General features: G+C 48.4%; 1 protein-coding gene across 4 annotated transcripts in view; it reads right to left on the bottom strand.

Moving 5' to 3' along the window:
• LOC101941460 (NACHT, LRR and PYD domains-containing protein 3-like) overlaps positions 1 to 15,893 on the bottom strand; it is a 235,641-nt gene extending 219,748 nt beyond the window's left edge. For 3 of the 4 annotated variants that reach the window (XM_065591884.1, XM_065591887.1, XM_065591886.1), the window contains exon 1: positions 15,751 to 15,893. The gene's annotated coding sequence lies outside the window, so the exon portion shown is untranslated. Of the gene's footprint in view, positions 1 to 9,077; positions 13,553 to 15,750 lie in introns of all 4 variants that reach the window. The other variant, XM_065591885.1, reaches the window with a different exon arrangement.
• Positions 15,894 to 24,892: the final 8,999 nt, after the last annotated feature.

Below are 24,892 nucleotides of genomic sequence, written 5' to 3'. Positions count from 1 at the left end.
TTCTTAATATTCATCCTCGTCATCCTCAACATTACTAGGGAAAGTAGGTGCCATCCCTGTGGGAGAGTGTGAAAAGTGTCTTGATCGTGAAGTGGATAGCTGAGTTGGGATAGCTCCTGTCTGAGGAGTGGAGAATCTGGTGTGTCAGATATAGTGAGGTCTGACAGATGTGTGAATTCCTGTGGGTAAGCTCTCATCAATACAGGTGTGGAGTACAGTGCTGAGGTGTGATACGGACAACAGTCAGCAGATGGCGCAAGAGAGCTTTTTGGAGCCAGATTTAGTTGGCATTTGCAAGGGTGCAATGGCTTTTTCAGTGATGAGGATTTGTCTGGGTAGGGCTTCGGTGTCATGGGGCAGCATCGGGGCCAAGGACTTCTCTGGAGCTGGCTGTTTTTGCTGGTGCTGGTGTCAGTGCCAGTGCCTTTCTCAGTGCCAGAAACGGTCCTGGAGCTGCAAAGAAGTAAAAAACCTGCTTTGTTTGCCAATAACATAAAGTGACCCCGATACTGTTTCCCCCTATTTCCTTCCTTAGACTGAGGGACTGAGGGAGTCAGTCTGGAAGCAGATCTGTGCCCCTTGTCAGAAGCCGTTGAAGCCACAGCCGAGTCGGGGATGGCACTCTTATTGTTTGTGCCTCAGAAACTGAGGAAGAAGCCAGCCTCTTCTTACCCTCAGCCCTCTCCTAGACAGAGGATACACTTTGCATGGCTGTCTGTTATAGAGAACTAATTTTGTTGTTTTGTTTTAGGAGGAAGAAAGAGAAAAGGGAAACTAACAACTATGAGAAGAAAACAGGGAAGTTACTATCTACAGAGCAACTTGGGCTCTGCTAAGTGTTCCATTGCAGACCGCAGGTGGGATAGGAGGAACCAAGGCTGGTCAGACTGCACAGCGCTATATATAGTGCGGGGAGGGGAGGTGTGCATGTGCAGTCCAACGGGCACTGCTATTGAGATCTCCGACTCGAAAGGTGAAGGCGCTGCTGCACCTACAGTGGAGCACCCATGGGAACATCACGCAAAGAAGAACCTAGGAGAACAGTGAGTAGGCCAAGACCCCCAGAATCATAGCGGAAACAGTGACTATTTTGATGTCCTTATTCTGTAGAAATGTCCTAAAACTCCACTGTCAAGGAGTCTCAAGTTTCTAAACGCTCTGGTTTCATTCACTTGATCAATATGTATGTTAATGCATCTTCCTCGATGGTCCTCCAAAGCTTGCAACCCTAGGGAATATCCCTTTCTGCCAGTGTACCTATCTGCTCTTCTTTGGGACAGATTATGCTCACATGGGTGCCATCTATGGCTTCTGCACAGTGTGGGAATCCTAGCTTCTGAAACCTCCTAGGGTACTTGTGTTCTGTGATTAGATTTCACCAACCTTTTAACAAATGTGAACTTCTGAGCACTATAACTGACTTACCATGAAGTCACAGTCTCTTTGGTCCTTCCAGTCTATCTTGCCAACCTGGTCAACTCAGCTTATGTCATCAATGGCTGCTTTACTCCAAAAAATCACAAAATATACAAGTTGTTCCAGTCCCTAAGGACCAGTCACTTATCTCAGGGCAAGTCACACCTTAGACCGCACACCACAGACAACATTGGCAGCCAATTCTATAGTAAAATTACTACACATTTATTAACTCAGAAAAGAAATGACAGAGTTATTTGCAGGTTAAAGCAAGCAGGCATATACACTACTACTAGCTAACCACCAGACTAACCAAGTTGTAGAGATTTGTTCATTCAAAATGTCCTTCAGGGCAAACCCAGAGATAACTCTAGGGGCCTCTGCTTCAGTCTTAATATATCTGGCCCTGTCAGAGTCCAAAAAGCAGAGCGAGACCTTGGCTTTTCTTTGTGAGGCATTTTTATACCTTCACTTCTCAGAAATCAAGCTGATAGCAACAGTTCACAGGCTGGTCTCATCCTGGTGGGGGAGGGGAAAGAAGAATGCACTTTAATGTCTTTGATATTTGATCTCACACAATGGCCTGTTATTTGCATTACACAGGCCTTTTCCTTGTTTGATGAGTTACATAGTCACAGAGGTTTCCTATGCAAATATTTGCTAAGACTTTATGACATAGGGTATAACTGAGTGAGAACAATCCATGCAACAGCCTACTAGCTTTTCAGGTAGTGTAAACGCTGAACACATTCATATAATCTTCAGATCTATTTTTACAATACTAACATGCATGAGAGCTGGACTGGTTTCCAGCTACGAATTTGTCAGTGCTCAGGTGACACTTTCAGCCTTAGTGCGAGCTGGCACCGGTCTACCAATATCACACCACAATCTTAGCCAAACTGAGAGCTGATGTTTCTTTATGGAATTTTGGAATTAAAAAGGAAAGAAAGTGGAGATATTCCGGCCACAGGTGAAGAGCTCTCTCAATTCCTTGAAAAGGAAAGTGTTCCACGCCACACTGCTGCTGGATGAGACTCACAGCAACACTAACGAATGTTTCAGCTAATTGTAGTATACAGAAATAGAGTAATACCCCTTTAAGTAGAATGTAAGCTGTCTAGTGGTGATCACTGTTCTGTTTTAGAAGCCATGAGTAACCAGTCAGAGGAACAGTGTGTATTAACCTTGGCCCTGTATGCCTGTATATAGTTAATAAACATAGTTCTTTGAGAGCCAGCTGAGCCCATGGAGTTTCTTCATATTCTGTTTGCTGTGTAATGAACAAAAGATACAATACTAATCATAACAAATATTTTTATATTTGTAACAAACAAGTTTTGATAAATTTAGCAATTTTCCTGTTTTTAATTTATCTAAGAACAAACCAGGGTTCTTACAGACTTCATAATTTATAATACCCCCAATACAAAAAAATGAAACTGATGTTTATCCAATAAACATCAGACAAAACAACGGATAGTATTGCTTGTATTTAGGGGCTTGTGTACACAGAGCAGTAATACGGACTACAGGCGTGCAATTTCTAAAGCACACCAAGATGTTGTGCATCAGCAGGGTCTGTGTAGGTCCTGCTGGTGGCAGGGCTGGCCTTACCATGAGGCAAACTGAGGTGGCCGCCTAAGGTGCCAGACTGGGGGTGGGAGGAGGGGGCACCACTAGGACCCAGAGTGTAGAAAATTGTGTCTGCTGCTGGTGCATATGTATTCTCTCTGCTCTAGATGCACAGAAATGGTAGAGTGCTGTGCTGGAGGAAGGAGGGCACAAGAGACATAACAGGCAGGCAGGAGAAAAGGTGAGAGGGAATAACAGAAAGCAGCAGGAGCTACAGGGAGAGAGAGGAGTAAGCAGCCTCTTCTGTACCTCTCTAGCACCCCCAGGAGCCTGGACTGATTCACACCAGGTTCTCAGGGAGCTTCTTGTTTCCTGCTGCTTCCCTGAACCCACTTGAGGAGAACAGGCAGTTAACTGAAGTAATAGGAGCCAGTTAGGCCCATAAGATGCTGACATCTTCCCTCACTCAGGCCCTGCTACCAGCCTGCTTGTTTGTTCCCTTCCATTGAGTGTTGAGAGCCACTATAGCTGGCACAGAACAGCAGTCATGAGTGAAAGAAGAAAACGCCCCTCTGGGCAGCATTCAGAAAAAGAAAGCTAGCAAAGGAAGCTTTTCTATCTAAGCAGGAAGGAGCTCTCCTGAGATACATAGACACAAATGTTCACGGTGAGCCTTTCAAAGTTTTGGCCCAAGCGAGGGGGCATGGAGGCATCATTTGAGCTCCCCGCCTCAGGTGTCAAAATGTTGTGGGCTGGCCCTGGCTGGTGGACGCTAAAGGTTTGAAACAGTACTTTGTTAAAATGCAGTAGGGAACATTATAAGGAGATTACTCATTACAGTATATCCGACTGTATAATACTATATAATATACACGACTCATTACTGTATATACTAAAAACAAATGAACACTGGAACCCTCTGATTTTTTGACATCTATGTAAGACTCAAAAATTGCTAAAAAATACCCCGCCCCTAATGAAATTAATAAACCCTGAAAAAAAGAAGCCCTAGACAGCATATTGGTCAGGAATAAAGCTTCAGGCTGGGAAATGACATATCTCAGCTACGTCAGAACAGTCTAATGGTTGTAGCGACATGTCACTTGCGGTGACCTGAGAAATATTTTGTCATAACCAGTCAAAACCCAGTTTTTTATTTAAATTATTAATTTATTAATCACCAATATCAATTATTATAAAATTCATTCACATCTATTATTCATTCACATCTTTTAAAATTTAATTTTACATTCAATATTTAGGAAATTTTGGTTTTTTTTAAATAAGGGAACCACAAATAAGGAACAGGGAATAAGGAACCAACTTCAGCCTTGTCAAAGACAGCGATACTGTGATGAGATTGAAAGACAGAGACTGGGATCAAGACAGGGAAAAAGGGGGAAAGAAATCCAGCAGGGATAAATTAGGGGATGGATGATTTTGTGACTAATGCACAGGCCTGTGAGCCCGGAGTTCGGGGTTCTATTCTTGGCTCTGTCACTGGCTCACTGTGAAGTGGAGACAATAATACTGATCTGCCTCACAGCAAGGTGAAATCATGAAAGAACCTTAAAACAGTGGGATGGGAATTTTAACATTAGTCCTAGATGGTTTAGGAGCTACCTATCTATGAGACACCTCCACCCCCATCTCTCCTCATGCCACAGTACCTCAGCTGAGATCAGCAGAGATGCTGAAGCTCTGCTGGTATAAACAAGGGGCTGCTAGCAGGGCATTCTCTGTGAGGGCCTCACAACTTTGTAATTTTCTCCCCGTCCCTTGGTTCAAAATAACCCAAATTTGATGTTCTTCAGGGTACATAGCAAAACTTAGCTTTTGCCTGGGGCATCTGAATAGGGGAACTGCAAGAATAGGAAATTACTGGGTAGGGGTTTGAGTTTATAATTTGCCTGGCTTGCTAGTGGTGGGTTACATTGAATAGTACTCCTGCACAGTATCTGTTGTGTTATATCATTAAATTATGTCAAGGCCTGAAAGCGGAAGAGAACCACTGAAGAGGTTTTGTTTGGAAGGTACATGGCTGTGGATGGGAAGAGAAGATCCTGTGGGGTAGGGCAATGGAAGGACCTAGAGTGGATTACATCTGGTCTGTGCGTATGACCAAGGGAGCCTATTGATAGATGAGAGAAGAGATACCTTTAATAGAGGCCATAGGCCCGCTATCTTCTAAGGGAACGAGAAGACAGTGGGTAACAAACAACTTCTCCTACCCCCAAAATCCCACCCAGTAATGGGGATAACAGGACATCATGGAGATGGTCACACTGCCAATTGGGAGCCTCTGGAGGTTAAGCGTCCAGATTCTTAGATGCTAATCCTTGTAAGGTTTCCCAGTTACACATTTTATATGTCGTTTTGGAAAGTGAAGACTGGTGTATGGCCTGCTATTATATGAATTTACTATGTGCTTCATGCTATATTGGGTATTGCAGGCTGTGTGCTTCTATATAAGTTGCTGCAATATTGATTATGGTATTTTGTGCGTTTTATTCCCCTTTTAGTATTAGAAACAGGGCAATAATTTTTTTAAAGGAGGAAAAGAAAATATTATGTTTAGAGTTACAGGGGATATTTGGTACATGTAAAGCCCCTCCATCCATATTCCTACTGTCCATAAACCCTAAGTTCTTCTGCAAAATTTATAAATTAGAGTTGTGCGTAAGCACCACATGGTACCATCTGTTTAATCAGAAATCAATGATGGTGCTGTGTAATTAGTTCTACTTCCCCACCTTTTAGGCTAAATTAGAACCAAAAGAAATGGTGACGGAGTGGATGTTACAGAATATTTTATTCTCTACTAACTATTCTTCACACACCGATTTCTACCTCAGGGGATGATTTTGCACCAGATCATTCTTGCTATGGAGTCATCAAGGATCTGTGTCAGGTGACACTTCCATTGCTGTTAATAAAACAATGATGATCACATACAGTCCCACTCTGAAATTACTGTTTGGATGGATCTGAATATACCTAATGCTTTATTTTTCTTTGAAGGATCATTTGTGCTGGGCTCTCTGCAATTACTAATTACACCTGCCTGCCTAGAATTATCCATCTTGAGTGAAACCACACATTTTCCTTCCATCTCACACTCTGCCATATGCATCAGAATGTCGCACATTAACTCATTTGCAGGACAGCTGCCACCAACCTGACACAAATGAAATATAGTTGAGTATGTTCATGGTCAAGTCTCTCTTTCCTGTCTGTATCTGCAATGTGACAACTGAGGCGTTTTGGTTATAACACTGTGCTAATTTCTCTTTCCCTTCCTGTGTTTGTATCTGTTATGTGTGCATCTCTGAATAATTGTGGTCACCAACAACACTCTGCTGAGGTTTCTGTTCCCAGCAGCAGCTGCAGGTCTCTCTCTGTCTCCTACACTCAGACTAGTTTCTCTCTCTTTCCCTTCCTGTCTCTATCTGCAGCACTGGCAAAATCTGTAAGGGGGTGTGTGGGTGCATGTGCATAGTGAAAGATAGTTTTTCTTTCATTTCCTGTTTCTGTATTTTCAGTATGTGGAATGTCACATCTTTTTTATGGCCTCTGCTACCCACACTGAACTAGAGTTTCTCTGATGCATCAGAATGTGCAGAAGCACACCCTGCAATTTTACCAAGCTACAGGATAGAGAGTTAAACCCTGCATCCTATTTTTTGTTCAAAACAGGTATGTCCTGTTTACAGACTTTAACTTGCGTATGCAACAACTTTAGAGCATAGTCATTATAAAATGTGGCACATGCAGGTGTGATACTGCATCTGTTTGCCAAAAACCTTGCAGCCTCTGAAAGTGACATGTACCTTCCCTACCTTCCGAATTACTAATCCTCCTGCACCAGGGCCCCTCAGGAGCGAATATCTTGATCCTTTTTCAGATGCAAAACCCTCCAACATACTTTCAGTGACAAACTCTTCAAGGTGACACTGTTCCACATGCAAAATATTCTCAGAACCCTACAGTGACATTCAGGGCCCGTGCAACCACTAGGCGAACTAGGCAGTGGCCTAGGGGTGCAAGTGGTTGGGGGCGCCCTGGGCTGTCCTCAGGCATAGGCAGCTGGGTAGGGCACCTGAAAATTTGGGGCACCACTGGGTCTTAGAGTCCACCCAACTGGTTTTCCTATCCCTGTTCTGACCCTTCCTGCAGGCTCTGAGTCTTCCTGGGAAGGGGATCTAGTAGTTAAAAGAGAAACAGTCTCCAGCCTGCCAGACCTATTAGCACAACACTGAAACTGTTAAAGAGCCATTTAACAGGCATTTGCCAACTCCCAGGTATCTACTGTCAGTTTTTGATGTTGGGGGGAGGGAGGGGGTGCAAGGTGGAAATTTCGTCTAGGGCGCAAAATATCCTTGCACCGGCCCTGGTGACATTCCAAGTTCTCACTCCTCCCACTACACCTGTGGCAAATGCCCTGGCATGGCTAGAAAATCCTCATGGAATACCCCCAAATCCTGCCTGTTATAGCAATTGAAAATGAGAGGAAGCACAGTCCAGTGGTCAGGTTCATGACATTTGAGTTGAATTCTCTCCTCTGTTACAGACCCCTCTATGTGTGAGGCAAGTCCCATCATGTCTCTGTGCCTCAGGTCCCCATCACCGCAATGGGGATAACAGCACTTAATCACCTCACTTGGATGGTGTGAGGATAATGACATTAAAGACTCAGTGGCTCAGATACTGGGAGAGGGGGCCCTGCGAGTCTGATAGATAGATTTCAAAAATTAAAAAGCAAGGAAGAGTTTACAACATTGGGTGACTTCACCTGCTTTTATTAATGTAGGGTTACCATATTTCCACAATCAAAAAAGAGGACACTGGGGGGGGGAGCCTCGTTCTAGCCCCGCCCCGCCCCCATCCACTCCCTCCCATTTCCCACCCCCTGACTGCTCCCCTCAGAACCCCCAACTCCCCACTTCTTGTCCCCTGATTGCCCCCTCCTGAGAACCCCCCACCCTAACTGACCCCCTAGGACACTACCTGTCCCCTGACTGCCCCAACCCTTATGGGTGGCAGGTTTGTAGAAATTTTGGTGGTGCCCAGAACCTGCCCCCCACACCTGCCTAAGGCTCTGGGAGGGGGGTTGGGAGGGGGGAGGAGATCTGGGGTGCAGGTCCTGGGCTGGGGATTAGGGTGCAGGGTGCAGGCTCTGAGATGGAGTTTGGTGCTGGGTGCAGGCTCCGGGATGGGGCAGGGGGTGGGTGTGCAGGAGGGGATGAGGGGTGCAGGCTCTGGGATGGATTTTGGGGGTGGGAGGTGGTGCAAAGGAAGGGGGTGCAGGCTTTGGGAGAGAGTTTGAGGGCAGGAGGGTATGTGTGGGAAGGGGTAGGGGGGTTGGGAGGGCATTTGGGGATAGGAGGGGGTGCAGGGGTGAGGGCTGTGGGTCTGAGGATGAGGAGTTCATGATGCAGGAGGGGGCTCAGGGATGGAGCAGAGGATTAAGGTGCGGGGGGATGAGGGTTGGGGCTGAGGGGTTCATGATGCAGGAGGGGGTGCTCAGGGCTGGGGCAGAGGATTAGGGTGCGGGGAATGACAGCTCTGACTGAGGATGAGAGGTTCATGATGCAGGAGGAGGCTCAGGGCTGGGGCAGAGGATTAGGGTGCGGGGGGATGAGGGCTGGGGTTGAGGGGTTTGGGGCATTGGAGAGGCTCAGGGCTAGGGTGGAAGGGCAGGGTAAGGGCAGTCTGCCTTGCCATTAGTGGATGTGGGGCACTAGGACCCTGGGGCAGCAGACAGCAGTTGCGGTCGGCAGCACAAGCAGGCATCAGAGAGGCGCGCTGCTTTCTTTCTGGCAGAGACGGGGGGAGAACCCGCGGGGGGGACGCGCGGGGGGTGGTGGCAGGTGGAGGCCGGGGCTCATTCCAGGCAGGGCCGGGGGAGAGACCCAGCTCCAAATATTGCTGGAGCAGGGCCCCCAGCCCTGGATATTGCTGGAGCTCGGGCACCATAAAAGAATAACCCACTGCCCCCCACCCCATATTCACACCCCCACTCCCAGAACTCCCGACCCATCCAACCCTCCCCCTGCTCCCTGACTGCCCCCCGGGACTCCCCTTACCATGCCCATGCCGGTCAGATGCTGGCTCCATGTGGAGGCAAAACACGCTGCCGGGCTGCAGGCAGCGGGGGGGAGCAGGGGAGGGGCTCTGGCTGCTGGAGGCCAATGGGAGCGGCTCAATCAGGCCCAGCTGCCCAATCAGCCACGCCGCACTCTGCATGGGGGGGAGGGGGGAAAATCCCAGACATTTTAACCTTGTTACCAATTTCTCCCGGACGGCTATTTAAAGACGAAAAAGCTGGACATGTCCGGGGAAATACGGACGGATGGTAACCCTAATTAATGTCCACATTAAACACTGGGGATCAAATCCTGGCACTGAAAATGGAACCTGTATACTTTCTCTTTCTGTTGTATAGGGCAGATCTACACCCAGCGTCTATACCAATTTAATTCTATTGGTTTAGCTAAATTTACTGAAATAAGCTATAAAGGTTTTTATATCTGTGTAAAGGTGTTTATAGCTGTCTTGGGGTAGGATTCTCGCTTTGGGTGCGAGAGATCCTGGCTTCATATCCCGGACAAGCCCTCCCTGTAGCTTTCCTCTCCATTTTTTTTATTTAGTTGGGGATTGGTCCTGCTTTGAGCAGGGGGTTGGACTAGATGACCTCGTGAGGTCCCTTCCAAGCCTGATATTCTATTATTCTATTCTATGATTCTATGAACCTCCCCTTTCCCCTTCTCATCCCTGCTCCGAGACCCCTGTAGTACTTCCCCCTATGGCTGCCTGCAGCAGCCCCTTCCCCAGCATGTTGCTTCCTTCTCTTCCTGATTTACAAGTGCTCCATCTCCTCTCATACCAAACATGCTCCAGGCCAGTGCTGTCAGTGCTCCAGGCACTAGGCCCTCCAGGCTCAAGCCCTCCATGGGTTCCCATAAACACTCAGGCTTCCACACACCCCTTATGAGAGGGGCAATCCTTCAACACACAACTTCCACAAACCTTAACACTTTCTGTTGGGGGTTCCCCAAGACCTACACACCTTGATTGCAGAGGTACCTTGAGCCCGGGCATAAGGGCAAAGTTCTTCAGCCCTCGGTTGCCCCTCTAGTTGGTGCCTAAGCCCTCCCTCTGCTGCAGGCTCCAGCTGTGGGACCACATGTTATACAGCAGCTGCCCACCCTCAAACTCCAAATGTTCTGCTTTATGGGGCCCAGGGCTACTTCAAACTTCTCCCACAGACTTCTCCTGCTAGGGGTCCTCAGACAGCTGCAGCCAATCACAATCCCAGCTTCTCCCTTAGAACAGGGTGTCACCATGCCTCGGTGGGTCACAACTGAGAATACCAAATTTAGGACAAACTGCAGAGAAATAAGACAGATATAAGCACCAGTTTTGGGGTGTTCTTCCATAAGATATACCAAACCAGCGACAAAAGTAAACTTCTGTTTCACCACACTGGCTAACAAGAAGTCAGAAAAGCAGCCTCCTTAGGGATCCCAGTCCTTGTATCACCGCCAAAATCACTAGACTTAATGGTGAGTTGTTATTTAAAACCAACTTAATCAAACAAAAGGATTCTTCTGATCCCAAAGGACCAGTTACATACCCAGGTCAATATGCATATGTAACCCCTTTGGGGTTTAGACAGCATGGCCCCTTTAAATCTTTTTCCTAAGGGGGAGGGGGAGAGTAAGAAAAAAGGAGGGAAACACCAGGGGGTGGCGCTGGAGCTGAGAGGGAAAGGGAGAGCAGCCTGCAGACGCTCCCAAAGGGAGCAGCAGAGAACCTGCCGGAAGCCTGGGAAGGATAGGGCCAATAGGGGACACCCCAGGACAGGAGCAGCACTGTGCCAGGGAGGAATTACCCAAGAAGGACAGGCCAGATCTGGACCCAGTATCACAGCTGCGCAGAGCTGCATGGGGCTGTGAGTACTGGGGCTTGGGACTCTGCATTGGGAACAAGGAGGGAGGCTGTAGCTAGTTAAGTGGGGAGGTGGTCGCTCTGTGTGGCTTTGCAGAGAGCGGCAGAAGAGGGCACCGGAGGGGTTTGCTGGGAAGAGTTCACTGGCGCCGAAGACAACCAGGAGCACCCAAGACTCACCACTGGACTGGAACTTTGCTCAGGACTCCTGAACTCTTTGTGCAGACACATTGCTCAGTATCTGCCCTTCCAGACTGTGCTACTACTGGTTTGGATGCAACCCTGTTTTACCGCTCCCCTATATTTCCCCTTATTATTTTTCTCATAGACTTTAAGGTCAGAAGGGACCATTATGATCATCTAGTCTGACCTCCTGCACAATGCTGGCCATAGAATCTCACCCACCCACTCCTGTAACAAATGCCTGAGTTATTGAAATCCTCAAATCGTGGTTTAAAGACCTCAAGGTACAGAGAATCCTCCAGCAAGTGACCCATGCCCCACGTTGCAGAGGAAGGCGAAAAACTTCCAGGGCCTCTGCCAATCTGCCCTGGAGGAAAATTCCTTCCCGACCCCAAATATGGCGATCAGTTAAACCCTGAGCATGTGGGCAAGACTCACCAGCCAGCACCCAGAAAAGAATTATCTGTAGTAACTCAGATCCCACCCCATCTAACATCGCATCACAGACCATTGGGCATATTTTCCTGCTAATAATCAAAGATCAACTAATTGCCAAAATTGGGCTATCCCATCATACCATCCTCTCCATAAACTTATCAAGCTTAGTCTTGAAGCCAGATATCTTTTTTGCCCCCACTACTCCCCTTGGAAGGCTGTTCCAGAACTTCACTCCTCTATTGGTTAGAAACCTTCGTCTAATTTCAAGTCTAAACTTCCTAATGTCCAGTTTATATCCATTTGTTCTTGTGTCCACATTGGTACTGAGCTTAAATTATTCCTCTCCCTCCCTGATATTTATCCCTCTGATATATTTATAAAGAGCAATCATATCTCCCCTCAGCCTTCTTTTGGTTAGGCTAAACAAGCCAAGCTCTTTGAGTCTCCTTTCATAAGACAGATTTTCCATTCCTCGGATCATCCTAGTAGCCCTTCTCTGTACCTGTTCCAGTTTGAATTCATCCTTCTTAAACATGGGAGACCAGAACTGCACACAATATTCCAGATGAGGTCTCACCAGTGCCTTGTATAATGGTACTAACACCTCCTTATCTTTACTGGAAATACCTTGCCTGATGCATCCCAAGACTGCATTAGCTTTTTTAATGGCCATATCACATTGGCAGCTCATAGTCATCCTGTGATCAACCAATACTCCGAGGTCCTTCTACCCCTCTGTTACTTCCAACTGATGCATCCCTAATTTATAACCAAAATTCTTGTTATTAATCCCTAAATGCATGACCTTGCACTTTTCAGTATTAAATTTCATCCTATTACTATTACTCCAGTTTACAAGGTCATCCAGATCTTCCTGTATGATATCCTGGTCCTTCTCTGTATTAGCAATACCTCCCAGCTTTGTGTCATCTGCAAACTTTATTAGCACATTCCCACTTTTTGTGCCAAGGTCAGTAATAAAAAAATTAAATAAGATTGGTCCCAAAACTGATTCCTGAGGAACTCCACTAGTAACCTCCTTCCAGCCTGACAGTTCACCTTTCAGTACGACCCATTGTAGTCTCCCCTTTAACCAGTTCCTTATCCACCTTTCAGTTTTTATATTGATCCCCATCTTTTCCAATTTAGCTAATAATTCCCCATGTGGAACCATATCAAACGCCTTACTGAAATTGAGATAAACGCAGTGGATCTAATTTCCTTTGTCTAAAAAATCTGTTACCTTCTCAAAGAAGGAGATCAGGTTGGTTTGGCACGCTCTACCTTTTGTAAAACCATGTTGTATTTTGTCCCAATTACCATTGACCTCAATGTCCTTAACTACTTTCTCTTTCAAAAAATTTTCCAAGACCTTGCATACTACAGATGTCAAACTAACCGTCCTATAGTTACTCGGATCACTTTTTTTTCCTTTCTTAAAAATAGGAACTATGTTAACAATTCTCCAGTCATACAGTACAACCCCTGAGTTTACTGATTCATTAAAAATTCTTGCTAATGGGCTTGCAATTTCATGTGCCAGTTCTCCTCTCATCCCTCTGTAAATAAATATTTCCCTTTGTTATATCCATTGTACTTTTCCTGTGGGTGGGTGTATTCACTCTGGGGGGTTTGGAACAAGTGCCCCTGGGGTGGAAGGGATTTCTCCTGCTGCATTCCTGTGTATGCCATCTCTTGGCCAAAGCTGTCTGCAGAGCAGACTCCATCTTGGCCACGAGGGTGCTAAAGTTACCATACAATAACGGCAACGTTCTTGGCTCAGGCTTGTAGCAGTGATGGAATAAACTTCTGGCTTAAATCAAGTCTCTGGTTGCTTCCAAATCATTGGAAGGTCCTTAGTCCCTTGGTTAGAATGGTCCCATTAGTATAAGTTCATAGTCCAGAGGTTTGAGCAGGAAAGAGGAAAGATGGAGAGGTTTCCAGCGCCTTTTATAGCCTCTGCCAAGTGAAGGGAATCCCATTGTTCTCCCTGTGGAAAATTACAAGGAACAAGATGGTGTTTGGGGTCACATGGGCAAGTCACATGTCCATGCATGATTTTGCTCAGTCACAGCAGAAGCCATTACCCATACACTAGTTGTTCTCATGAAATTCCATTAAGTGTAGATAGGCATCTGCCATGGTCCACTGTGAGTTAAGTGTTCCTTAATAAGCCATTTAACTTGAATAGTCCCTTTGAGATTTGCAGGCTAAATAACTTGTGGGTGCTTCCCAGAAGCAAACACATTAGAAATACAGGTATAGAGCCAATACTCATAACTTCAGATACAAACATGATACATGCATACAAATAGCATAATCATATTGAGCAAATCATAACCTTTCCATAGACACCTTACTTGACACACGTCATATAAGCTTTGTTGCAATTATATAACAGTGGTAGCAACAATGATCTACATGGTCATATTTTAACAAGATGACATCACACAGGGCCAAACCAGCCTCCTTTGCTGGTTTTCTGGCTTTGCCTGGCTTCCCCCTACACCCACAAAGCTGTTTTACATCAAGCTTCCCCTGAGTCACAAACTCCCTCTGGCTACACAGCCCTGAGAATACCCAGCCATACAGGGGATGAGACCTCACAACAATAGCACTGCCCAGAGCAGGCAGAGGCAGCTTAGGCATTTTTGCCCTTAAATAGAATTCTGCACAGAACTACAAAACAATCCATATTTCAACCACCAGCACAAAGAAGCCAGGATCAAAATGAGAAAGAAGTAAATGATACAATAGGGACAGTAACAGTTAAGAAAAGTGGCGAGAAAACTGAACCACACATGGATTCGGAGATTTTCAATCCAGAAAAGACCATTACTTCATCTTGTCTGATCTCCTGTATAGCCCAGACCATTGAATTTCACCCAGTTTCCCCTGTACTGAGACCAAAGCTTACATTTGATTAAAGTAGATCTTCCAGAATGGCACGCAGTATTGAAGACTGTAAGAGATGGTGAATCCATCATTTCCATGGGCACTGTAAAACCAGCACAGGTGGCCATCTCAGGATTGCCTTGGCCAGGTGGGTTTCTCAGGACAGGGCTCTACACTACCACCGCCCCAGCCCCGATATAGGACATATGGCTAGGAAAAGAAGGCGCATCTGGAGCATTGTTGTGCTCCAATAATCCCTGGTTAGAAGTGGGACAGAAACACAGCATACAGCTCTCTTTGGCACCCCTCTGAATACTATGACAACTGGAACTCAGCTGGACACAAGAATATGGCTCAGCTGTGGAGCATGACTAAACCTGAACTAAAGGAGAACATGATCACTCTCTGGAAACACTGTATCAGAAAGGAACACTCCAAAGAGAGGGTTTGTTTAGCCTGGCCGAGAAGAATACAACTAGGAGTAATGGGCTGAAATTAAGTAGGAAAATACAGATTGAACCTTCCTGAATGGGAGCGCAGAAACAGTGAGAGCACAGTAACACCGGTAGGGCTTTATTGTGGGGACACTCACACCCAGGCTAGGCTAGGCTAACCCAAGTACTCAGATGCGGGTGCCAATCACAGAATCATAGACTTTAAGGTCAGAAGGGACCATTATGATCATCTAGTCTGACCTCCTGCACAACACAGGCCACAGAATCTCACCCACCCACTCCTCTAACAAACCCCTAGCCTATGTCTGAGCTATTGAAGTCCCAATCACCTGGGTTAACCGTGCAGTGTAGACATAGGCTTATGAGGCCTTGTTTAATTGCAGTTAATAGAGGTTCAGGCTCAGGCTGTGGCCAAAGCTCTGGGTCCTACATCCAGGCTCCAGCCTGAACATCTAATACAACAGATTTTCAGCCCTAGAGCCCAAGTCCCACAAGCCAAATTCAGCTGACTGGGGCCAGCCTGTGGGGTTTTTTTTAATTATTATTTATTGATTTATTTTTCCTGTATAGACATCCTGTAACTCACTTCCAGCTGCCACATCACAGGACAGCAGCAGTGCTCAGAACAGGGCTAATGGCTCCCTAATCTCTGTCGCATGCAGAGATGTCAGGGAAGCAGGAAGATGCAGGATGTTAGAGAATTCAGATAAAAGATTCTTCTTTAATGCAGCCAGACATTTGTGATGACAAAGGCCAGGCAGGACGAGCTAATTCCCCACTGACCCCTACAAAGCTGTATTGAGCTGCGTTACAGGAACACAGAGCGTGATGCACTTACTGTGAGAGAGGGAGAGTCCAGGCAGAACTTAGTATCCAGCTTCCTTTCTCTGCCTCCGTTTTCTCACTATTTAGACCCACCAGATACAGAGGCAAGAAGGACCCAGAACCAGCAGCGCTGGCTCCCTCTCACCCCACCGTGCAGAGTCTGCACTGAGTGAAGAAACTCAGCTGTGAAAGTGAAACTCAGAGCAACCCACTCACAGAGTTAACCCTTCACTCACCTCAGAGCTGCCCTGTCCTCCTGGGGCTCAGCTGAGCCTGGCTGTTACACGGAGCACAGAGGGGGAGGGACACAACTTGCACAACCTGTTGTGTGTTTGGGGGCTTTTTTTTGAGGGGTGGAGGGTGGCTTCTGCTTTGTTGTTGTTGTTTGGGGCTTTTTTTTTACCCACCCCATTTGATTGGCTCTTAGTTTCACAATATTCTTGTCTGCGTGAGGGCACAGAAAAATAATAATATATGGCAATATACCTATCTCATAGAAGTGAAAGGGACCCTGAAAGGTCATTGAGTCCAGCCCCCTGCTTTCACTAGCAGGACCAAGTACTGATTTTGACCCCCTTGAGGATTGAACTCACAACCCTAGATTTAGGAGGCCAATGCTCAAACCACTGAGCTATCCCTCCCCCAAAAGCTTAAAAGGCTGCTGCCTTTGGGATGGATTTTTCCTTTCACCTTTTGGGTGGCTTGACTCAGCTGTGTGTGCCTGGTGCTTGCTGGCTCCCTGCCTTGCTTTCAGTTCAGCCCCCCTGCCGCCACCATATGGCACTACCCCAGCCACCACATAGCACTAGGTGCAGGGGGGTTTGTGGTTTGGGTTACGGGGGAGAGGAGGACTGCAGGCACTCCTGCTCTCAGCAGCAGCCTGTGATTTGCCTGAGCTGTGCTCAGGTCAGTGCAGAGACTGCTCCCTCCACATCACCCAATGGGGGGCAGGAAACAGGAGAGGTGGGGCTGAGGCACCAGCCTGCAGAGCAGGACTGGCACACATCGGGGGGGCATGTAACACACCTTGAAGGGGGTAGCAGGTGCGGTGCTCCTTGACCGTGTCCTGGGGCAGTGTTGCTCTACACCACAGCACAATGCTGTGCAGACACAGGGGGAGAGGAGGGGGCAGAAGAGACACATGAGGTGTCACAGGTACATGAGAGCTGTTGGTCAGAGCCACATGGGATGGCAGATGGGCAGACAGAAAGGTCAGAGGCGCACACCACACAGAGTGGGTCGGGGGTTGGGAGTCCCCTGGCCGTCACCTCAGGTGGGGGGGTTTGAGGATTCTGGGGGCCTCACTGGCAAAGTCGAGCTCACACCAGAGGGGGTGGAGCAGGTAGCTAGGAGCTCCGGGAAAGTGGGGATGTGGGGACTAGGGGTTTGGGGGGAAAACAGGCTCAGTGACTCCTTAGTTGGGGGATATAAAGGGGCACTGGAGTGGGAAATTTTCTGGCCAGAGACAGGGGAACCAGGCATTAAACTTGGGAGGCCAGATACTGGGGGGGAGCCCATGGCCTGCATGGGGGACTAGGCCTGTGGCAGTTTCTTGCCCAGGGAATTGGAAGACGGGGATAGAGGTGGGAGTCAGGGGCTGGGGTGCTCACAGGGAAGGATAAGATTTGCACTGAACACATGGAAACCTCTCCTTCTCCATCGATCTGCTTATAAAGGGCCAGGCCTCTGGCTGTGCTCTCCCGCTCTTGGGGGTTGGTTTGGTGGAGCCGTGGAGGCACCTGGAGGTGATGGGACATGTGCACAGAATGAATGGGGGTGATGTGTATTGGGTGACGTGTGCATGAAACGAGTGGGGCGATGTGTGCGCTGAATGGAGCATGAATGGGTGTGTGCAGGGGGCACAGATGGCTATAGAACAGGTGGGGTGGGTATGCACAGTGAGTGGCTCTGTCTGTGTCCAGGGTGTGTGTGCACTCAGTGTGGAATGAAGGGGGGGGCAGTAAGTGGTGTCTGGAGAGTTTGTGTGTAATGAGTGTGTGGGTGGAAGAACAGGACGGAATGAAAGTGGGTGTGCAATGAATGCTCAGTGAGATGGATGGAAATATGGAATAGGAAATATGTCAATCTATGTAGATTTATGTAAATATCTATTTTTGTTTGCAAATGTTGGCAGGTCAACACAGTATCTGAGCAACTCAATATTTTTAACGTATTTCTCCTCTCAACCCCCATTTGAGGTAGGGTGGTGCTGATATCCCTTTTTTACAGATGGGGAAACTGAGGTACAGAGTGACTTGCCCAAAGTCATACAGGGAGTCTCTTGCAGAGAAGAGAATTGAAACCAAGTGCCCAATGCCCAGGCCAGCGCATTGACCCTGCACCATCCTTCCTCTGTAAAAGCTCATTTAAATTAAACTTGTGCAACTTCCATCATGATTTTCCAGCAGGTTTCAGACGAGAAATGCAGAAGTGCAAACAGAAGATTCTGTGGGGAACAGGTGAAGCCAAAGATCTGGGCCCTGCAGCCCCCTCTCTGCCCCCTCCTCTGTTCATTCCCAGTCTCTGCAGTAGCAGGGGGACTTGTAATCCCTGAGCTCTTTAAATTGCACTGTAAGATATTTTTCTTCAGCCCTCACACAGAACTGTGGCTCTCCAATTTTTCATTGTCATTGTTAAGATGTGGACACTAGAACTGAACTCAGTATTCTAGTATTGGTCTCACTAAATACCAATACCATATACACAGACCTAGGCACTGACTCCATGGCGGGAACTCCCACGGAGCACCCACAGGGAAAAATTACTCACTCACTCCACCCAACCCCCACTCCCACCCACCTCCGGTCCTGCTGATCAACTCCTCCCCCTCCCTCCCAGTGCCTCCTGTGTGCCATGAAACAGCTGTTCAATGGCATGCAGGAGGCACTGGGAGGGAGGAGGAGGAGCAGGGACAGGGCACGCTTGGCGGAGAAGGTGGAAAGAGGTGGGGCAGGGATGAGAACTTGGGGGAAGGGGTGGAGTGGGGGTGGGAAGAGATGGGGTGGGGCTGGGGACTTGGGGGAGGGGTGGAGTGAGTGTGGTACCTGTGTCTGAGCAGGGGCTGAGCACCCTGGGGAAAATGAGAAGCCAGCACCTGTGTACACAGAGATAAAATCATCTCCCTACCCCTACTCACTATCTCCTGTTCACACTTCAGAAGGATTCCTTTAGCCCAGGGGTCTCAAATTCAATTTACCTTAGGGCCAGTGCCAGTCCTCAAATCCTCCCAGCGGGCCAATAACGTCACTCACACTGCCCAGAACCCACCCCCCCAAAACTCTGCCCCCACCTGCCTAAGGCTCTGGGAGGGAGTTTGGGTGGGGGAGAAGGTCTGGGGTAGGGGATTGGGGTGCAGGCTCGCCTCTGGGAGGGCGTTTGGGTGGGGGAGGGGATCTGGGGTGCAGGCTCTGGGATGGAGTATGGGTGCTGGGTGCAGGCTCTGGGCTGGGGCAGGGTGTGGGGGTGCAGGGACAGAGGGTGGGGTTGCAGGCTCTGGGAGGGAGGGAGGGGTGCAGGCTCTGGAAGGGAGTTTGGGGGATGGGAGTATATAGGGAGGGGGTGCAGGCTCTGGGAGGGAGTTTGGGGTGGGAGGGGGTATGTGGGAAGAGGGTGGGGGTGCAGGCTCTGGGATGGGGTCGGGGGTGCGGTGCTTACCTGTGGCACCAAGGCTGGGGGGCCTCCGCTTGCTGCTACCCTCAGGCACCGCCCCCGTAGGGTGACCAGATGTCCCAATTTTATAGAGACAGTCCCGATTTTGGGGTCTTTTTCTTATCTAGGCTCCTATTACCCCCCATACCCTGTCCCGATTTTTCACATTTGCAGTCTGGTCATCCTATGCCCCCACAGCTTCCCATTGGCCACAGGGGTGCTCGGGGCAGGGGTAGCACACAGAGGTGCAGCCCCGCCCTGCCCCAGGGCCGCAGAGAGGGGCCGGCAGCCACTGGAGTGAGCAGGCAGAAGCCACTCAGCTCCACTGCGCTGCCAGGGTCCCTGGCAGGGGATCATCCGGGGGCGGCAGGTGGGGCCAAGGGAGAGACCCAGCCCCAAAACTGCTGGAGCCCAGCATTGAGGAGGCTCACGGGCTGCAGATGGCCCACGGGCCCGGAGTTTGAGACCCCTGCTTTAGCCCTTTTTGCCACAGCATCACGTTGGGGTTCATGCTTAGTTGCTCGTTCGCTATGACTCCAAAATCCATTTCAGAATCACGGCTCTCAGGATTCAACCCCCGATACCGTGGACTCAACCTGCACTCAATGTTCCTGCATGTAGGCTCATGCTCGCTCTTCCTCCCTCCCCTCACTCACACCCAGAGCTGCTGCAACATCTGGGAACTAGAGAAAAGGGTAGAACATTCCTCTCCTTTCCAGGTTAGATATCTGTGTATGTAGATACAGATTACCGCAGATACAGTCCTGGGCTCAGATCTGCTCTGCTTCAGGAGACAATGGAGAACTCACTAGAGCCGTGGTTCTCAAACTTATTTGATCAGGCTCCCCTCCATTGTGTCTGTAGTCGTTTACCTCTCCCCCTCCAAAAGTACATATACCACCACCCTGCTCTGAAGGCTGTGCCATGCCAGCATCAGCACAGAAGTAAGGGAGGCAATGTGAATATCACTTTTCACAGCACACTCAGCGCTCCATCACCACCCTTACTTCTGTGCTGCTGCTGCCATCCCAGGGCTGAAAGCCAGAGTCCCTTTGCCTACAGGTGAGGAATTGGTGCAGGGAGGAGAGCCTGAGCCCGGGCTGCCCCTCGGTGAGGGATTGAGGATGGAGGACATGTGGGAAGGAGAGTCCAAGCTCGGGTGTTCAGGCTATCCCCTTTATCCCTACCTTTCAGGTGTGCACAGACCTTCTGCACGAGCCCCAGTCACCCAGGGCTCAGAGCTTTTAAAAAATAAAAATACCCCCACACACACATGTAGTTCACCCCTCCCGTGACACATTCCTGCACCTTTCTTGGAAGTCCCACCTCATAGCTCGAAAACTGTAGCACTAGAGAGCTGTGCCTCCCCCAAATCCTTCACTCCTAAGCTGAGACATGACTGTCCTTTAACAAGCAAAATTCCTGATCTGACCTGCTGTTAGCCAAGTACAGTATTTTGTGTTTCACTCATCAGGCAGCACTGAAGAGAGTTCATTCAATTTAAATTATTGTAAGCAGGGTCTGAATGAACTCTCCTCTGACAGTTAGTTGGGGAGGGGGAGAAACTTCAGAAGCAAACTCTATTTACATGAACACGTTTAATCTGTGTAGTTCCAAGTGATCAACTTTGGCTGATGTTGGGTTACAAATCACTTTAGTACTGAATGCAGGAGTAGTGATATGTTGTTACCAGTGTTGTTGTCTTTATTGTATGAGTAAAGGGGAGCAGAACTGTGCTTAACCTGTCCCAAACAAGGAGGTCATCCTCAGCTGAAAGGAGCTCCTTAAGCCACGGGCTCGGATACCAGCACCCTGGGAGATGGGGGATGACAAGTGTTCTTGCTAGGAGGCGTGGACTTTATCTAAGGGTCCCTGGTCTGGTTTAACCTGTTCTTCCCCACTATCCAAAGATAGACCTAAATAAGCTCTATTAGGCATGTATATATAGGTATATTTGCCTAGCTCATCTCTCTGTTGGTATTGTTAAAACTGTTAGAATTATAACCATGGGTTTAGATGTCAATGCATGCAGCAACTCACATAATCTCACTTATAACATCTGTATCCTATATTGTAAGTTAATATTTGAACGTTTGCATTGTAAACCTCTTATGGCCATCCAATATCTTAACAGATGAATGGAAACACGGAGACGTCAGTCAGTCAATGGTGCTTGACAGTTGTCGGAGAAGAATCCAATGTGTGAGGGGCAAATCATCTCCCGATATGTCTACAGGTCCACTTGCCAGATGGAGGTTGGTCTCCAACAGAAGGGTTTGTGTCCTGCCCATCAAGGAAGACACATCAACACCAAACTGACTAGAGTGAAATGTTTTCCTTTCATAGAAAGCCAAGCTAGGGAGCCTGTCCAGCATGAAATGTGGCTGCTGGTGAAATCTCTCAGGAAGCAGATGGGAGAGCTACAGGAGGAGGTGGCTAGGCTGAGGAGCATCCATGCACACAAAAGGTATTCATAAGGAGACCTCCAAGGCTGAGGAAGCTGTCCACCTAGAAAGGATTGATGTCACACAATGGGGGGAGGAGGATACAACTCAGTCAGAGGGTGGACACTGGCTGCTTGTTACTTTTGGCAGCAGGCAGTGCTCCACCCCTGCTCCATAGTGATGAAGAACTCTGGCAATGAGGGATGAGGAATCACCCCCAAAGGTGGAAGAGAAGATCTGTACCCCCAAGGCTGGGAGGATCATGGCCACCACTCCCAATAGGAAATGTAAGGTAGTGCTGGTCGGTGACTTCCTTCAGAGAGGGATGGAGGCATCGATCTGTCAGTCTGATGTGGCATTTCAGGAGCCGTGAGGCCTGCCGGGACCTGTATCTGAGATGTTATGAAGGGATTGTTGAGGATCATCCGGCCCTCTGACTACTACCCCATGCTACTCATCCATGTGGTCACTAATGATACTGCGAGGTATGACCTTGAACCCATCAGAAGTTACTACCAGGCTCTGGGAGTAAGTGAAGGAGTTGGTGACACAGGTGGTACTCCCTTTAGTCCTTCTGGCAAAGGGTAGGGTAGAGACAGATGCATCCTGGATGTGCATGCACGGCTGTGTAGATGGGGTCACCAGGATAACTTCTAGGCATTTACCATCTACCCATGCCATACCAGTATTTGTGTTGCGAATACACTTCTTAATTATCCAGTCTACGACAATGCCAAACAACAGTGGAGATATAATGCAGCCTTGTTTCACACCAGCATCCTTAAAAACGAGGAGTCTTGTGGCACCTTAAAGACTAACAAATTTATTAGAGCATAAGCTTTTGTGGGCTATGACCCACTTCTTCAGAGGTATGGAGAATCCATGTTGCACCAGTCTGTTGTCTGATTGTTCACCCTTAACCCCATCTGCTGCACCTTGATGTAGCTATTGGTCCAAAGCCTGGATAAAATGGGGAGGGTTGAGCTCAAGGGTAGCCATTCACCCTTGTAAAAACCCTACTGGTTACAGAAATGGAACCAGGCTACCGGTCCTGTAAAAATGGCTGCTCAACAGAGAGCCCTGTAGACCCCTCGTGCTGCATGAAGGCTCCTGGTAAAAAACAGTCTCTGGAAGCCAGGACCCTGGGACGTTTGATGCTGACAGTAAGGAAACACTTCACATTTGGTTACTGGAGTATGAGAATCTCGCAGATCATTAGGGAGACCGATAACTATAGACTTGGAATTCTGGGCATCAGTGAGAGGAGACTGCCAGGTGCAGATAAAGAAGCACTTCCAGCAAGAGAAGAAATATTGCATTTATTCAGGTCATAGTGACAAGCAAGAGAGAGCAGTGCGCATTATAACAGAGTCTGCAAGGAAAAATCACTCATTAACTGGGAACATATTAACCAACTATGACAAAGTGGGATTTTCTCTAATATTTGTATGACCCTTATGTGTGTCTTAGTTTCCCTGGTGTGTTGCATTCTTACCACTGGGTGAAAAAGGACAGTTTGTTCTCAGGGTGGGATAAGAGACATAAGTGTGAATGCTGCCTACCTGTCTGAAACTGGAATGAGTCATTGGAGGAGGACTGGCTGAAATAGACCCCATATCAATGGGGAATCTGTGAGGACAATGGCAACTCCATTTGGTACTTTGGTACCTAGCAACCAACGACCATTTTTCTGCGGGAAGCCAAGCAGCGTTCGCCCAGATGGCAAACAAAGAACTGACGGGGAGTGAGGTGGAGGAGTTATTACTTGACTGCTGGAATGAGTCAAGGGCACACCCAGGAGTCTGACCTCCTTGGTCAGAGACTGGAAGACAGAGCTTGACCTGTGGGGTTCACTATAGCTGGGCTGGGTGCTGGCTACCCAGAATGGACAATGTTTTAACCTTCATTTCTGTGCTAACCAAGGACTTCCTATGCTGTGTGTGATACAGCATGGCCAGAGGGCAGCAGGAGAGGGTTAGAAGGGAGCCTTATTCCTTGTAGAGGGAAGAAAGTTTGCTATAGATTAATTAGAGCACCTGAAGCCAATTAGAGCACCTGAAGTCCAGTCACCTGATAAAAAAACCCTGCTTCAATCAGACAGGGGAAGGTATTGGATCAGAGAGGACTGTTGTTGGAGCAGAGAACAGTTTGGAGGGAAGGAGAGGAAAGTTTGGAGAAGTGCTGTGGTGAGCTAAGAAGACCAAGACCCTAGGTAAAGAGACACCTGGCTTGTGCAGAGGGAGGGCAGGAAGCCCCCCCACAAGCTGAAGGGCAGGAGAGGGAAGTAGCCCAGGGGAAGTAACTGCTAGTTCAAGTGGTTTACCACTATCCCTAGGGCTCCTGGGCTGGGACCCGGAGTAGAGGGTGGGCCGGGTCCCTCACTCTCCACTCCCCTCCTCTAGGACACTAGTGGGGCAAGAAATGGTGCCCTGAAACCCCCCCCCCCAAGAAGAGAAAGCGTGAGACCCATCATAGTAGTGTCGGCAATTTGCCACGTGTTCCAGCTGACTAATCAACCTCTTTGTTCTGACTGAAGTGGGGAATTTTCTTAGTGTCTTGCATGAACACTGTGTGTGAGTGTGTTTCAGTTTCTCGTGTATGCTGTGTGTTTAATGAGGTTGTGGGAGAGGGGGGTTGTTGTTGCAGAGGACCAGGGGTGACCTTGCGTAGAAGTCCGGACCCCAGACAATAGCCTGGAAATTGGGTCCCTTCGCAACTGGTGACCTGGTGCCCGGGAAGCCCCCCAAGCTTGGAAGTCAGCTGGTTCTGGCCAGTGAGAGAAAAATGGGCTGAGGAGAGAAGACCCTGGAGACCTGACCAGCTGGTTCCAGCCGGTGGGGGAACAAAGGACGGAAGAGAGGAGAAGAGGCTCAGGCGGCCTGTTTACCTGGGACCAAAGACAAAGCATGGAGGAGGGGCTGTTGGTGAAGATGATATAGGATGAGTGGCTGGAAGGAGGGGACTCCTGGACTGGGAACAGAGAGAGGAGGCTGAGCCCATCAGGGCTGGAAGAGGGCCAGCGGAAATGTGCTGAGACTGGCCAGGCCCATGAGCCCTGAGGAG

Source organism: Chrysemys picta, chromosome 4 (assembly GCF_011386835.1).
Source record: "Chrysemys picta bellii isolate R12L10 chromosome 4, ASM1138683v2, whole genome shotgun sequence".
NCBI classification, from domain to species: Eukaryota; Metazoa; Chordata; order Testudines; family Emydidae; genus Chrysemys; species Chrysemys picta.
The sequence above is the reverse complement of the archived record's forward strand: the minus strand, read 5'-3'. Positions and strand labels throughout refer to the sequence as shown.